The following is an 18,058-nucleotide window of genomic DNA, read 5'->3' on the forward strand; positions in this document are numbered from 1 at the left end:
ATTCACATTCACAGATCAAAAGATTTAATATTGTTAAGAAAGATCCTCCAATTTGATCAAGAAATATAACATAATTCATACTAATATCTCAGCTAGCTTTCTTATAGAAATTGACAAGCTATCCTAAAATCTATATAGAAAAGTAAGGGAGCCAAAATAACACGCAATAACTTGAAAAGAGGCACAAAGTTGGAAGATTCACACTTTCTGATTTCAAACCTACTAAAAAGCTACAGTGATAAGACACTATGGTAATGGCATATGGACAAACAGAAATCAATGGAATAGACTAGAGGGGCCAAATATAAATCTTCACATTTATGGTAAAGTGATTTTCTACAAGGGTACCAAGAAAAGTCTTTTCAATAACTGGTTCTGGGACAACTGAATTTCCACATGCAAAACAATGAAGCAGGATGTCTTCCTTAGACCGCACACAAAATATTAACTGTTAATGGTTGACACACCTAAACATCAGAGCTAAAACTATAAAACTCTCAGAATAAAACATACAAGTAAATTTTTGTGACCTTGGCTTCAGCAATGGTTTCTTAGATACAACAACAAAAGTACAAATGACAAAAATAAAAATACATTAGTTGGATTTCATCAAAATTTAAAACTTCCATGCTTCAAAAGACACCATCAAGAAAGTGAAAAGACAACCTACAGAATGGGAGAAAATATTTACAAATCATATATATATATGATAAGGAACTTCTGGATGGAGGACATAAAGAATTTTTACAACTCAATAATAAGAAAAACCAACAAAAGAAATGGACAAAGGATTTGAATGGACAATTCTCTAAGAAACATGTAGAAATGTCCAACAGGCTCATGAAAAGGCGTTCAATATCATTAGCTATCAGGAAAATTCAGATCAGAACTATAATGAGATAACTATTTCACACCACTAGAATGTCTCTAATCAAAAAAGACAGACATATAGTTTAGCACTGAGGAGAATGGAATCTTCATCCCTTGCTAGCTGAAACATTAAATGCTGCAACCACTGTGGAAAAGAGTTTGGCAGTTCCTCAAAAGGTAAAACATAGAGTTAGCATATGACCCAGAAATTCACCTCCCAGGTATATACCCGACAGAAATGAAAACATATGTCTAGGCAAAAACTTGCATATGAATGTTTGAAGCAACATTATTCACATTAGCTACAAAGTAGAACCAACCCAAATATACATCAACAGGTGACCAGATAAATAAAATGGGGTAACATTCATACAATGGAATATTACTTGGCAATAAAAGGAAGTATTGATACAGGCTACAACATGCATGAACCTTGAAAATGTTTTACTAGGTCAAAGAAACCAGACCCAAAAGATCACACGGTATGATTTCATTAATATGAAATTCTCAAAATAGGCAAATCTATAAAGTAGATTACTGGTTGACCAGGGCTGGCAAATGTGGGGTGAAATTAGGAATGACCATTAGTGGATATTGGATTTCTTTTTGTGGTGATGAAAATGTTCTAACATTGATTGTAGTAGTGCCTGCATAACTGTAAATGTACTAAAAACAATTAAATTATATGGTTTCAATGGCTGAATTCTTTGGTTGTAAATACAGCCCAAAAAAGTTGTTTAAAAAATAACTACAGCATAACTTATAATCATCTAAAGATCAGTTGGCATAAGCTTCCTCAAAATACCCTGTTTATTATAAATCCTGAAAATGATGGTAGAATGTATTTTGCCCACCCGCCGCCGTTTCCTAGAATTTCAGGCAGTAAAATCTTTCAGAGTCAGTAAGAAGAAATGAAAAAAGAAAACATCTTTTATTTTTCATTCTAGTTCATCCATACCAGAGGTGAATTTCTTAATTCCGCTGATATCCTCTAAGCTACACAGAAAAGCAAGGGCTTTGGCTCTCTAACTTCAATAATCTTATTTGAAGACATGGTAAAAATTAGGGTTTTCCAAATAGAGAAAAAAAATCACATATGTATATGTATGTAAGAGTGTGTGTGTGTGTGTGTGTGTGTGTGTGTGTGTATGCATATATGTACACATACAGTTTTTTAAGATGGGATCTTCCTGTGTTGTCCAGGCTGGAGTGCAGTGGCTATTCACAGGCACAATAATAGCACATTGTCACCTCAAACTCTTGGCCTCAAGCAATCCTCCCACCTTGGCCTTCCAAGTAGCTGAAACTACAGGCACAAGCCATTGCACCCAACGAATATTTTACATTTTTTAAAAAAACTATATCTGATATTGTGGTTCATTTTATTCTGCAACTTGGAAAAATATCACTTCTGCTACTAAATGCATTGTGGTAACAATGTTGACCTTTCTCTCATCAAAAATTCCTGCTGGTGGGTCAGATGTGGTGCTTCACACCTGTAATCCCAGCACTTTGGGAGGCTGAGGCAAGTGGATCACTTGAGGTCAGGCGCTCAAGACCAGCCTGTCCAACATGGCAAAACCTCATCTCTATTAAAAATACAAAAATTGGCTGGGTATGGTGGCACACACCTGTAGTCCTAGCTACTTGGGAGTCGGAGACATAAGAATCACTTGAACCTGGGAAGTGGAGGTTGCAGTGAGCCAAGATTGTGCCACTACACTCCAGCCAGGGCAACAAAATGAGACACTGTCTTTAAAAAAAAAAAAAAAAAAAGAAGAAGAAGAAAAAGAAAATTCCTGTTGGTAGATATTTCAGATATCTCCTAGGTTTTTGTTGTTGTATTGCAAATATTACTGCAAGTTAATTAAAGCTGGAATCACCCAGAAAATTTCTTAGAAATGGCAAGATATGAATTAGAACTGAAATAATGACCATGATTTAGACTATAAAAAGTCAAATGGGAAATGTATTTCAGGAAATAGGGAAGCATAGAGCCAAAAAAAAAAAAAAAGGTGAGTATGAAATACAGTTAAAATAGCAAATGTCTCCAAAATTAAACTCTATGTGACAAGTAGTGGGAGATGACATGCCAATTTATCTTCTGCTAGTCCTCTGCTCAAGAAACTAATAAAGCCCAAACTCCTTAAATTAATTTTTGTTAACACAAGATTACAATTTTTGAAAACCAAGATCATGAACACAATAGTTTAAAAAGATTAATTTAATTTGTTGGTGCTAGTTGCACAAGTATGTTCAGTTTGTGAAAAGTCATCAAGCTGAGCACTTATGATTTGTATACTTTTCTGTGTGTATGTTATAGTTCAATTAAAAGAAGGACAAAGAGACATAAAGACAGATTTTGATTTGGCAGCTAATAAGACAGAAGAACCCATTATAGCAATATAGCTTGAGAAATGAAGACCTAGAATTGACAATGTCAATGGGAATTAAAATGGAAGATTCTTGACCTAGTGAATGGATTTAGTGAACAAAAAAGAGACAATTCAATGAAATTTTTAAGGCTTCAGAAATAAATAATCATGACAGTATCAATAGAAATGAAAGTACAAGAATATGGAGCTATTTCGAGTAAACTATAATCATTTCAGCTGGAAATTTTACCTTTAGCTAAAATATTAAGGTTAAAAATCCAAATTTGAGAGTCAATTATTTAAAGGTGACAGATGAAACCAACACACTGAATGTTGACAGAAAAGCAGACAGTGAAGGATAAAATCCATGAGAACCTGTCAATCCAAGATTGAAAGGAGGAGAAACCAACCAAAGGATAGAAATTAAGTAACCAAAAAGATAACAGGGGCCTGGAAGAGTCACAGATGTCAGGAGGAAAAGAAAAAAAAAAAAAGGTATTAATGTCGCAGGATCCTTAGGGTGTCGCCAGCAACCTCTGTGGCCAGTGGTGCCCCTGCTTGGGTTTTGCTTGTGCCTGCTGAAGTCATTCCATCCACTCAGCCTGGCAGGCTGCACTGGCTAACACTACTGGCCTGGATCCCACACCTCCCAAGGGTGAGCCAGGCGCGGAGCAGCAAGGGGTGTGTGAGTGAGCAAGTGTGGGATCTGTCCACTGCGCACAGCCAGGCACACCAGCTGCGGCAGGACAGGCAGCTCCAGGCACCAGCACAGGCGCTGGCTCTGTTCAAGGCTGCAGTTGGACCAGACATACCACATGTAGCTTCAGTAGCATCTGGACAGGGGGAACACGATGGCACCAGAAAGCTCAGAGACAGCAGGAACCACAGAGTCCCAAAGAGGGTGTTATAGGGTGTCACAGACCTGGCTCAGGGAGCCCCAAGGTCTGGGCTCCCAGAGGGGCCACAGATCTTCTCTCTCTCTCGTCGCACGCAACGTGGCAACCGGAGGGCATGTTTCCACTGTGTTTGTGTTACAGCTCTTTTAGTCCCACCATTTGGTGGGTCCCAAGCACTTGTCCCACGTCCAGAAAGAATGAGGTATGCAGACAACAGGAGGATGAGCAAGGCAGAGAGGAGCTTCACTAAGCGACAGAATAGCTCTCAGGAGATCCGAAGTGGGTAGGTCCTTTCTGCAGGCAGGTTGTCCCAATGTGTGTTGAACTCAGAAGGGAGGTAGCTCCTGTCCGCAAGCAGGTCATCTGGATGAATGTGTGTCTAGCTGAGCCTGGATTTTATGTGCTCAGAATCAGGGAACTGCATACTGATTCATCCATGGGCAGCCACGGTGTGCCTGGAAAAAGCACCATCAAATTTGCCAAATGGTCATCAATGAGGTTCTCACTCTGGGCCACGGACTTCACCTGGAACTGGAAGCCCAGCCCGCAGGCTTCAGGGCATCCCTGGCCTGAGGTAAGGTTTCACCAGGGACCCACCCCTTTCTGCCTAGGAACCCGTCTGCCTTTAACATGCCATCCACGGCACCCAAACTGACTGTGCCAAGAGGCGTCTGCAGGCCAGTGCCAAGCTGCCTTCAGCCCCTACAGCTCCTCCTCCCATCCTTATTGTTACCCAAAGTCCAGAGGGGACCACGGTGGCAAGGGGCTGGCAGGTCAGCACCACTCTGAGCACACACATACCCGGCCAGGTTGCAAAAGTGCCTGGGCTTGGCCACAACTTTGCTTCCCCCTGGAGCAGGCGCCAGGAGCAGGGAGAGGCCAGGGAGCGAGAGCAGGCACTTTCAAACCTGCAGGGGCAGGGGGCTTCCTGGGACCCAAGCTGCAGCTGGGCAGCTGCAGCTGCACCCAGGAGCACAAAGCTCCCGCCTGTTCTCAGCCCCTGCCGGCTCTGCGGAGTGCACAGCCCTGGCCACATCTCCCCAGTCACAGCTAGCGTCTCCACAGCAGCTGCTCCAGACAGGCTGCCACCACCATCATTAGCAATGTCAAAAGTCAGAGGAAGATGTAAAAACTGCAAAAATCTCATCACCAAGCAGTACTTCAAAAGCTCCGACTGACTAATAGTGGGAAAATAAAGTGTTTAAGAAAAAACAAAAATTTGGCCGGGTACGGTGGCTCACACCTGTAATCCCAGCACTTTGGGAGGCCGAGGTGGGTGGATCACAAGGTCAGGAGATCAAGACCATTCTGGCTAACACGGTGAAACCTCATCTCCACTAAACATACAAAAAATTAGCCGGGCATGGTAGCAGGCGCCTACAGTCCCAGCTGCTTGGGAGGCTGAGACAGGAGAATTACGTGAACCCGGGAGGCAGAGCTTGCAGTGAGCCCAGATCGCACCACTGCACTCCACTCTGGGTGACAGAGCAAGATTCCGTCTCAAAAGAAAAAACAAAAACCAAAAATTTAAACATATCCCCAACAAATAAAGAAGTACAACCTTATTCCATAAGTTTCACAGCATGGTTTTTAGTGAGTCCAGTACTACCCCAACCAGTCCAGAAGATATTCTGGCAAAGAAAAGTTAACAAAATCCTGAGATTTCACACTGGATACTCCAATATGAAAAGAAGCAGGCAGAGAATGAATAGACCAAACTAGGGAAAGTCAAGAAAATATCTAAAGAGAAAAGTCCCTCTGTATCAGCATAGGGGTTTAGAAAACATAGGGAGCACTGGCTTACAATTTTCCAGAGCTCTGTGACGAACTGGTGAAGGAAATTTAAGTCCAGGCATACAGGATGTTTAAGGAACTCTTTAAAAGTGAGTAAATCTCAGGGCCTCCAACAAAGCCAAACTCAACCCCAGCCAGTATCTCTCCACTCATTTACCTCCACACTCACATGCCACAGAAACTGAAATGAGAAGGAAAACCCAGCTTGTGGTCCAGACAAGATGGTACAGACCATTTTTCCCAGTTAATCCCCAATAAGCACAAATATAAACAAATAATACAAGGGATAACTAAATAACTCTGGAAGGTGGAAAGAAGAAGGTAAACTCCTTTGAAACCCTACAACTAGAAGAACAGCACAGAGGCAGGATGTCTTACGCCTACCTCACCCAAGTGAAGAAAGCCACCCAGACCTGGTTTTTCCCAAGCACAGCCTAGTAGCAGAAGGCAGTCCATGCAGGCCAGTTCCTCCCAGAACAGAACAGGTGTCCCTCTGACAAATATCAAGGAAGCCAGACACCACCAGCAAGACAGATTAATCAGGAACCTCAACAAAAACAAATAGCCAGGGGAAACACTCTCCTTCACCATGAGGCCTGAGACTCCCCTCCTTTTTTTTTTTCCAGTTTGCTCGTTTTTTAATTTCTAAAGCTCCGTCATAAACTTCTAGCAGGTGCCCATGTCACCTGCCACACTCACACCAGGTTGTCTGTGTAGCCAGCAAACAAATGATCATCAACAGACCAGGCCAGGAGGTATACTGGGACAGTTCTGCCTTGCTGCCACTACTGATAACTTCTTGCTTCAGTTCATCTATGATAATATTTACCCCTAAGTCCCAGATCTTGATGCCGGGGCCCATGACAACACAGAGCCAGTAGCAGTTGGTGCTGAAGCACAAGGTGTTGATAATGCCCCCACCATCTAGCATATAAAGGTGTTTGCCTTCATTGAGATCCCATAGCATGGCCTGGCCATCCTTGCCTCCAGATGCACAGAGGGATGCATCTGGAGAGACAGTCACAGTGTTCAGATAACCTGTGTAGCCAATGTGGTTGGTCTTCAGCTTGCAGTTAGCCAGAGTCCATACCTTGACCAGCTTGTCCCAGCTACAGGAGACAGTGATAGGGTTGCAGCTGTTAGGCAAGAAGCGAACACAAGACACCCACTCTGTGACTCTCATACTAGACAGTGTATCTGCACATACCCAGGTGTTGGGAACAGGCCCCCAAATCTGGCCATAAACTGGCCCCAAAACCGGCCATAAACAAAATCTCTGCAGCACTGTGACGTGTTCATGGTGGCCACAACGCCCTGGAAGGCTGTCGGTTTACTGGAATGAGTGCAAGGAACGCCTGGCCCACCCAGGATGGAAAACCGCTTCAGGTGTTCCTAAGCCACAAACAATAGCATGAGCGATCTGTGCCTTAGGGACTTGTTCCTGCTACAGATAACTAGCCAGAGCCCATCCCTTTGTTTCAGCCCATTCCTTTGTTTCCCATAAGGAATACTTTTAGTAAATCTATAATCTATAGAAACAATGCTTATCACTGGCTTGCTGTCAATAAATATGTGGGTAAATCTTCGTTCGGGGCTCTCAGCTCTGAAGGCTGTGAGACCTCTGATTTCCCACTCCACATGCTATATTTCTGTGTGTGTATCTTTAATTCCTCTAGCGCCACTGGGTTAGGGTCTCCATGACCAAGCTGGTCTTGGCACCCAGGGTATTCTATAACTTGATGGTTTTATCTCATGAGCCACAGGCAATCTGCTGGTTGTCAGGGGAGGTCACATTCAGCACGTCCTTGGTATGGCCCACAAACTATCTCATGGTAATGTCCATTGTGAAATCCCAGAGGCATGGGGTTCCATCCAAGGAGCCTGACAGGACAATCTGACCATCTGTGGAGATGACCAAGTCACTAAGAAAGTGGGAGTGACCACACATAGCATGTTGTGGGATGCCATAGTTGGTATCTTCCCTGCTCAGTTTCTACATAATGATGCTCTTGTCTTGAGAGGTGGACAGGATCATGTCCAGGAACTGTGGAGTAGCAGTGATCTGGGTTACCCAGCAGTTGGGGCCCTGAGGGTGACACAAAGGGTCATCTGCTCAGTCACAGTGACGGCAATTCGAGATTCCTCTTTTCCATCAAGAGAAACAAAGGCAGGCATGAAGAACCAGAAGAGAGGGGGCCTGCTCAGGAACTTCTGTCTCTACAAGCAGCCCGGTTAAGAACCTTGGTCTTCACAGGTCTGAGGATCTCCTTCTCTATCCAGAGACATCAGAACAGGCAGTCGGAACTGGCAGGCAAAACCCAGTTTTGCTAGATATCCAATCTCAGGAAGCCTCTTGTTCTTCATAGGTCCAAGACTCTCTTCCCCTGTCCAGAGACATCAGGGTAGCAGGGAGCATGGTAAGGAAATCCCAGCCCATCCCTTCCCCAGCAATAGATATACACTAACTCAGCCTAAGAATGAATCTCCTGCTCCCTCAGGCAGCACCACCAGAGACCAGTGAGAGCCCTAGTGCCACCAGATACAAGAAGCCAACCAAAACAGTGCAGACTCAAAATTAAACTATCATTGGAACCACAACCCACAAAAATATAGGCTAAGACCTGCATGATAAACCTAAACGGGATGATTGCTTGTGAAAATAAAAGGTTGAACTAGTCCTCAGAATCTCCTAACATATTAGACAAAATATTTCAGTTTCAAATGGAAATCACCTGTCACACCAAAAACCAAGAAAAACTATAACTTGAATGAGAAAAGACAATCAAACAATGCAAACACCTAGATGAATCAGCTGTTGAAATTATCTGACAAGAATTTTAAAACAACCATCATAAAAATGCTTCGACAATCAATTACAAATTCTCTTAAAACAAATGTAAAAATAGAAGATCTAAGCAAGGAAATACAAGTTATAAAAGCAACCAGATGAAAATTATGTAACTAAGAAATGCAATAACAAAAGACAAGCTAGATAGGCTCAGTAGCAGAGTGAAGATGACACAGGATACAATCAATGAGCTTATGGACAGAACAACAGAATTCACCCAATCCAAACAACCCAGAAAAAAATAGACAGAAAGCCTCACAGACCTGTGGGACAACAACAAAAGATCCAACATTTGTATCATCAGAGTGCAAGGAGAAGAGAGAGCCAGACTGAAAGATAATTCAAAGAAATATGGTCCAGCCTGCTGTATAGCTACAGAAATCAAGACAGTGTGCTATTAGTCGAAGACAGACAATAGATCAATGAAACTGAGAATCCAGAAATAACCAACACAAATATGTTCAACAGATTTTTGACAAAGGGCTAATAGTAATCCAATAGAAGAAGAATAGCCTTTTCAACAAACAATACAGGGGCAATTAGGCATCTATTGGCATAAAAGAAAAAAGAACCTTGACTGACAACTGTCACAAAATTTAACTCAGCCCTGGCACAGTGGCTCACACCTGTAATCCCAGCACTTTGGGAGGCCAAAGCAGGCATATTGCTTGAACCCAGGAGTTCAAGATCAGCCTGGGCAACAAAGCGCAACCCCATCTCTACCAAAAAAATAAAAAGAAAACAAAAATTTAACTCAAAAGGATTATGGACTTAAATGTAAACATAAAGCTGCTTAAAGCTGCTAACATTTAGAGAAAAAAATACAGGAGGAAATCTTTAAGATCTAAAGCTAAGCAGAGTTCTTAGATTTGACACCAAAACCACAATCCAAAAAAGAAAAAAAATGAATAAAATAGACCTCATCAAAAGTAAAATATTTTGCTCATGTGAACAAGATGAAAACAAGTTGCAACTTCTGGCTTCTAGTGGGCATGTAAGAAAATTGGTCTATGCAGGAGGTTGAGGGGGGAGGATCACTTAAGGCCAGGAGTTCAAGTCCAGCTTGGGCAACACAGCAAGAGCTCATCTCTAAAAAAAAAAACAAAAAAGAAAAAAAAAATACTTGGAAGTCACTAGGACATCCTACCAACAAGAAAAGCTAAACAAACTGAAAAATCCACAACTCTTCTCAGATCAGTAAGAGAAATGAAGTCACGTGGCAAACCCCTGCCCCACAAATTGGAGAAACAGGTAACTGCAAAGAATCCCATCATACTGAAGCAGAAAACTCAGCAGGAACCAGTGCAGGGTAGGAAAAACTGAACTGTAACTGACAAACTGCTGAAGGCTCAGTGCCAACAAGTGGGAAACTTAAAAATGCCAGGGGGACTCAGTCATAGAAGAGCCTTCATACTCTTACTAGTTTCATCTCCAGTAAATCAATATGGTTCTCACGGTATGTATTACAGGGTGGAGAAAAAAAAAGAGAGAAAAAAAAACCCTATTACTTCTGACGGGGCGGGGGGAAACAAAATCATTTTTAAATAAGCTAGAACATTCTGTTCTTAATATGGTCTTTCCCTCAGGAGAAACTATTTAGTCAGAGCCTGCTGGGGTTTTATCAGAGCCTAACTAACTTATAGGAAGGGAAATAGTAAATACCAATTGCAGCCCATACTAGCCATGCTGTCTTACCTTGGGAGATGGGGGATAGTTCTAACAAACATCTGTGAAAGTCACACCCAGAGACACAGAGACTCATTAAAAGACTGAGATCTAATCATTGGACTGTAGAATGCTTCCTATCGCCCAACACCTTACTGCCACATTACTAAAGGCCTATTTACAAAGCAGCTCCTTTTACCCAAGACATCAGCTTCAGCTATCCAGAAAAATTTATATGGCATACTAAAAGGCAAAAAAACACAGTCTAGGCTGGGCATGGTGGCTCATGCCTATAATCCCAGCACTTTGGGAGGCCAAGGCAGGTGGATCACCTGAGGTCAGGAGTTCAAGACCAGCCTGGCCAACATGGTGAAACACCATCTCTACTAAAAATACAAAAACTGGCCGGGCGTGGTAGCAGGCACCTGTAATCCCAGCTACTTGGGAGGCTGAGGCAGGACAATCGCTTGAACCCAAGAAGCAGAGGTTGCTGTATGCCAAGATCACACCACTGCACTCCAACCTGGGTGACAGAGTGAGACAAACAAAAAAAAAAACAAAACACAGTCTGAAGAAAGAGAGCTAGTATAAGAACCAGACTCAGACATGGCAAACGATGTGAGAATTATCAGATTGATTACAAAAACAACTATGATTAATATGCTAAGGGTTCTAATGGATAAAATAGACTGCATAAAAGAACAGATGGGCAATGTAAGCAGAGAAATGGAAATTATAAGACAGAACCAAAAAGAAACACTAGAGATCAAAAACACTGTAACAGAAATGAAGAATGCCTATGTTGGGTTCAATTAAATTGATAGGCTCAGTCTAGTAGACTGGACACAGCTGAGGAAAGAAAATCTAGAGGATATCCCAACAGATACCTAAAAAAAACTACAAAGCAAACAGAAAAAAGACTGAAAAAATACAGAGCAGAATACACAAAAACTGTGGGATAAGGATAAAAGGTATAACATACATGTAACGGGAATGCCAAAAGAAGAATGAGAGAAAGGAACAGAAAAAATATTTGAAACAATAATAAATGACAATTTCACCAAATCAATGTCAAGCACTAAACAATCAATCCAAAAAGCTCAGAAAACTCCAAGCAGGATAATGATTAAAAAACAAACAAACAATAACAAAAAAAAAAAAAAAAAAAACCTACATCTAGGCATATCACAATTCAAACTACAGAAATAAAAGATAAAGAAAAAATCCTGAAAGAAGCCAGTGGAAAAAAGACATTATCTACCAAAAAGCAAAGAGAATAATTACATTGACGTTACCTCCAAAACCATATAAGTAAGAAGGGAGTGACGTGAATTATTTAAAATCTTAAGATAAAAAGTAAAAAATTAAAAAAAAAAAAACCAACCTAGAATTATGTATCTTGCAGAATTATCCTTCAAAAGTGAAAGAGAAATAGTTTCTCAAACATAAAAATTGAGGGAATTTGTTGCCAGTAGACCCAACTTGCAAGAAATGTCCAAAAGAAAAGTTCTTCAGGGGGAAGAAAAATGATAGAGGTCAGAAACTGACATCTATATAAAGAAAAGCACTGGAGATGAGTAATTGAGGTAAGATTTAAAGAATCCTTGTTTTTCTTACTCTCAATTGATCTAACACAGAAGCATTTGTTCAAAATAGCAGCAACAATATACTCGATTATGTATGCTCATGTGTGTGTATATAGATATATGCTTATGTACGTTTATCTATAAGTGTAATAAATAACAGCAATGGTACAAAGGATGGAGATGGTAATTAGTATTTTATTATTTTGATCCTACTAAAATCCGGAACAAGGTAAGGCTGTCCCCTGTCACCTCTCCTTCTCAACATCTTACTGGAAGTCCTACTAATGCAATAAGATAGGAAGGAGACATTAAAAGTGTACTGATCGGGAAAAATAAAATAAAACTGTGTTTGTTCACAGATGACAAGATTGTCTGTGTAGAAAACCTGAAAGAATTGACCCAAAGAACTCCCAATTACAGCAATGGCAGGCTTCAAGGCTAATACACAAAAGTCGATTGCTTTCCTATATACCAGCAATGAATAAGTACAATTTGAAAGTAAAAACACAATACCATTTATATTTGTAGCCTCCAAAATGACATACTTACATTTACATATAAATCTAACAAAATGTGTTCAAGATAAAAACACGAAAAACACATTTCTGATTAAAGAAATCAAAGAACTAAATAAATGAAGAGATACTCCATGTGCATGGACAAGAAGAGTCAATATTGTGAAAATGTCAATTCTTACCAATTTCATTTACAGATTCAATTTAATCCCAATCAAAATCTTATCAAGTTATTTTGTGGATATCAATAAATAGATTCTGGCAAAAGACCCAGAATAGCCAACACAGCATTAAAGGAGAAGAATCAAGTTGGAGGACTGACACTGCCCAATTTCAAGACTTACAATAAAGTTATAGTAATCAAGGCAAGTGTGGTATGAGCAAAAGAACAGACAAATAGATCAATAAAAGAGAACAGAGAGTACAGAAATAGACCAACAAAAAATGCAGTCAACTGTTCTTTGACAAAGAAAGCAATACAACCAAGAAAAGATAGTCTTTTCAACATAACGGTGCTAGAACAACTGGACATCCACTTGCAAAAAAAAAAAAAAAAAAAAAGAGCCTAGACACATATCTTACACACTTCACAAAAATTAACTCAAAATTAATCATAGGCCACAATGTAAAATGCAAAACTAAAACTCCTAGAGGACAACATGGAGAAAATTTAGATTCCCTTGAGTTTGAGTATGACTTTTGAGATTTAACACCAAAGGCACAATCCATGAAGGAAAGAATAAGCTGAACTTCATTAAAATTATATTCTCTGCTCTTTGAAACACACTGTCAAGAGAATGAAAAGACAGACCACAAACTGGTAAAATATATTTATAATAGATATCTCCGATAAAGGACTGTTATCCAAAATATACAAAGAATAATAAGAAAACAACCCAATTTAAAAATGGGCCACAGACCTTAACAGACAACTCACCAAAGAATATACACGGACTTGGCCGGGCGCAGTGGCTCACGTCTATAATCCCAGCACTTTGGGAGGCTGAGGCGGGCGGATCACGAGGTCAGGAGTTCGAGACCAGCCTGACCAACATAGTGAAACCCCATCTCTACTAGAAAAAAAATAGAAAAATTAGCCGGGCATGGTGGTATGTGCCTGTAATCTCAGCTACTCAGGAGGCTGAGGCAGGAGAATGGCATGAACCCGGGAGATGGAGCTTACAGTGAGCCGAGATCCCGCCACTGCACTCCAGCCTGGGCGAAGATAGAGCGAGGCTCCATCTGAAAAATATATATATATATATATATATATATATATACAGACAGAAAATAAGCATATGAAAAGATGCTCCACATCACATGACTTCCAGGAAATGCACATTAAAACAACATTGAGATACCACCTCACATTTATCAGAACAGCCAAAATCCAGGACACTGTTAACACTAAATGCTGGTGAGGACGTCAAGCAACAGGAACTCTCATTTATTGCTGGTAAGAATGCAAAATGGTATAGCCATTTTGGAAGACAGTTTGGACACTTTGGAAGACATTTTGGCAGTTTCTTACAAAACTAAACGTACTCTTACCATACAAAATGCAATCATATTAACTATGATTAAATTAAATGCCCCATAAGTCCTTGGTATGGAAAGGGTTGAAATTTTATATCCACACAAAAATCTGAACATTGAACATCAATGTTTACAGCGGATTTATTTATAATTGCCAAAACTTGGAAGCAATCAAGATGTCTTTCAATAGGTGAATAGATGAACTGTGGTAAATACAAAAAATGGAATATTATTCAGCACTAAAAAGAACTGAACTATCAAACCATGAAAAGACATGTAGAAATTTAAATGCACCTTGCTAAATGAAGGAAGTCTATCAGAAAAGGCTATATATGGCACGATTATAACTATATGACATTCTGAAAAAAGCCTTACTATGAAGACAGTTGATACGATTTGGCTCTGTTTCCCCACCCAAATCTCATCTTGTAGCTCCCAGAATTCCCACGTGTTGTGGGAGGGACCCTGTGGGAGATGACTGAATCATGGGGGTGGGTCTTTACCTTGCTATTCTCGTGATAATGAATGGGTCTCACGAGATCTGATGGTTTTAAAAATGGGAGTTTCTCTACACAAGTTCTCTCTTTGCCTGCTGCCATCCATGTAAGATGTGACTTGCTCCTCTTTGCCTTCCACCACGATTGTGAGGCCTCCCCAGTCATGTAGAACTGTAAGTCCAATAAATCTCTTTCTTTTGCAAAATTCCCAGTCTCGGGTGTGTCTTTATCAGCAGTGTGAAAATGGACTAATACAACAGTAAAAAGATCAGTGGTTGCCAGGGTTTAGAGGGAAGAGAGAAATGAATAGTTGGAGCACAGAGGATTTTTAGGACAGAGAAACTACCCTCTATGATGCTATAATGGTGGATACATGTCACTGTATATTTTTTCAAACCCATAAAATGTACAATGCCAAGTGAATCTTAATGTAAACTATAGTCTTTGGGGGATAATGACATATCAGTGTAGGTTCATCAATTGTAAACGAATATACCACTCTGGTGAGAAATATTGCTAATAGAGGATGTGTAAGGGGTGGAAGTATGTGGGAAATCTATACCTTCCTCCAAATTTTGCTGTGAACTTAAACCTGCTCTAAAAAAATTCTATTACATAAAGATAAAAATAAGAATAAGACCAGCTACAGATTGGGAGCAAAAATCTGCAAGCCATATCTGCAAGCCACATCTGCAAGCCATATATCTGACAAAGAACTACAATTTAGAATTATAAAGATCTTTCCAAATTCACCAGTTAAAACAACAACAACAACAACAATCCCAGGCTGGTCTCCAGCTCCTGGCCTCAAGCAATCCTCCCACCTTGGCCTCCCAAAGTGCTGGGATTACAGGCATAGGCCAATATGTCCAGCATGAAGAGGTCAATAAAATGAGATTTTTAAACAATAGTTTCTATAATTTCCTGGATAGTAAGTATAAATCAGGCAGAAAGAGAATATTACACAAAAGTGCATGCATGTTATTAGCAACAGTATCTACTTTTAAAAAGTATATTTTTAGAAAGTAAAACTAGTAAAAATCCTACTAAAATATCGACTATTTAGATTTATTTAAATCTATCTTATTTAATGTTATTTAATTTGGTATTTAGGATTAAGTGAGTGCTTACATGTTGAGTTTTCCATTCACATAAATAGTGATTTAAAACTTTTTTAAAAAACCATTAAAATTGCTATTTTCTAAAATCAGAAGTTTAATTTACATAAATCTATAAATACATAGTTTTTAAACAGAAATGGAAGTTATTAAATAGCAAAATGTAAAACAGATAACTAATTTCCTTGGAAGGATAATAGCATTCCCACAGTATTTCTTATGAATATAAGGGTATATGCAAGTATCTGTATAAAATGTCTCCTGTTTTTCAACTTCTGCCTCCACAACTGGCAACTTTTATATTCTCCAAGTACAAAGATAGAAATATTGTTTTTACATAACATGAAAATTAATTAGTTTTAAATATTTGCTTTTTTGTAATTTGTAATAAATTGCCTAAATTGTGAGGGCAATTTATTTTTTAACAGGGTTATGTTTTATGGTTGAAAATATTCATTTATTTCCTTCATTTTAACACTGATATGGAGATTCAACTATACTACTGGAAGTATGCTAATTTATAAAAATCAGAAATACATGAATAAAAACTATGTAATAGAAATAGGAAATCCTTCATTCTTCCCCCAACATATATTCTTATGAACTACAAGGAAATTCAGTTCAGCTTGAATTTATAATCCTTAGCTAATAAAAATCTACCAAAATTAGTTTATGGTTCAAGTTATATTATCAGAATATGTGTGTACAGTAATAAAGACTATAAAATAATTAATCAGTTAAAGTACAAGATGAATTATCATAAGGTATTTCCTACCTTTTACATGCTTCAATACTGACAGTTATAAGTCACAAATAAAGTGACTGTGTTTGAATAAAATATTAAGCTGCCACAGCAAGACAGAAACAAAGTCACAAAAAGCCACTAAGCATGCAAGTACAAACCAAAAAATTGACTTCACATGAATACAAAGTGAGGTCTTTTTTCAGAAGCACTTAAACGCAGAAAGGAACAGTCACCAAAGCTTAGCTACCAAAACAAGATCATTCATTACCAATTAATATATGCTGACCTTCACTACCTATGGACATAATATTTAAAATTTCTCCTATGCTTTCTTTATTTGAAAGGGTTGGTTCTAACTCAGTTTAAGATAAAAGTTATATGCAAGTGAAACAGCACCTGACTGGCCAGCCTATTGGAACAACATTAACGGATGATGATCTCCCACTGAGAGAAAACAATTAATAAAAACTTTGAAAGTCTATAAACAAATGAACAACATGTTTGCTTTTAAATCAACTATTATATTTTTATTTTTAAACTACATTTGAAGTACTGATATTTAAAATTATTTAAGGAGAGCAGAATTATTAACAGAAATGTTTTCTTTAAGGTATTGATATAAATCAACAAGCATTTATTAGGAAATCATGTGAAAGATAATTGTAAAGTATACAAAGAAAAATGAAATCTAGATTACTGCCTTCAAACAATTTGCAGTGTAGTAAAAATAACTAGACAAGTTCACAGGTAATGAGGATACAATTAATTCATTAAAAACTCATTCATGGTACTGGTACCAAAACAGACATACAGGCAAATGGAACAGGACAGGGACCTCAGAAATAACACCACACATCTACAACTAACTGATCCTTGACAAACCTGACCAAAACAAGCAATGGGGAAAGGATCTACTATTCAATAAATGATGCTGGGAAAACTGGCTAGCCATATACAGAAAACTGAAACTGGACCACTTCCTTACACCTTATACAAAAATTAACACAGATGGATTAAAGACTTAAAGTTAAAACCAAAACCCATAAAAATTCTAGAAGAAAACCTAAACAAAATTATTCAGGACATAGGCATGAGCAAAGACTTCGTGAAGAAAACGCCAAAAGCAATTGCAACAAAAGCCAAAATTGATACATGGGATCTAGTTAAACTAAAGAGCTTCTGCACAGCAAAAGAAACTATCATCAGAGTGAACAGGCAAACTACAGAATGGGAGGAAATTTTTGCAATCTACCCATCTGACAAAGGTCTAATATCCAAATTAACAAGCAACTAAAACAAATTTACAAGAAAAAAACAACCCCATTTAAAAGTGGGCAAAGGATATGAACTACAAAAAAAGACATTTATGTAGCCAACAAACATGAAAAAAAAGCTCCACTGATTGTTAAAGAAACGCAAATCAAAACCACAATGAGATACCCTCTCATGCCAGTCAGAATGATGATTATCAAAAAGTCAAGAAAAAATAGATGCTGGCGAGGTTGTGGAGAAATAGGAATGCTTTCACACTGTTGATGAGAATGTAAATTAGTTCAACCATTGTGGAAGACAGTATGGCGATTCCTCAAGGATCTAGAACCAGAAATACGATT

The 18,058-nt window shown here is 39.0% G+C and overlaps 1 protein-coding gene and 1 pseudogene across 5 annotated transcripts in view; both read right to left on the minus strand.

The window, feature by feature from the left end:
• The window catches only part of FER (FER tyrosine kinase), a 452,583-nt gene that overhangs the window by 395,534 nt on the left and 38,991 nt on the right, over positions 1 to 18,058 (minus strand). The window lies entirely within an intron of this gene.
• On the minus strand, positions 6,592 to 8,050 carry LOC104675606 (annotated as a pseudogene).

This window comes from Rhinopithecus roxellana, chromosome 3 (genome assembly GCF_007565055.1).
Source record: "Rhinopithecus roxellana isolate Shanxi Qingling chromosome 3, ASM756505v1, whole genome shotgun sequence".
Classification (NCBI taxonomy): domain Eukaryota; kingdom Metazoa; phylum Chordata; class Mammalia; order Primates; family Cercopithecidae; genus Rhinopithecus; species Rhinopithecus roxellana.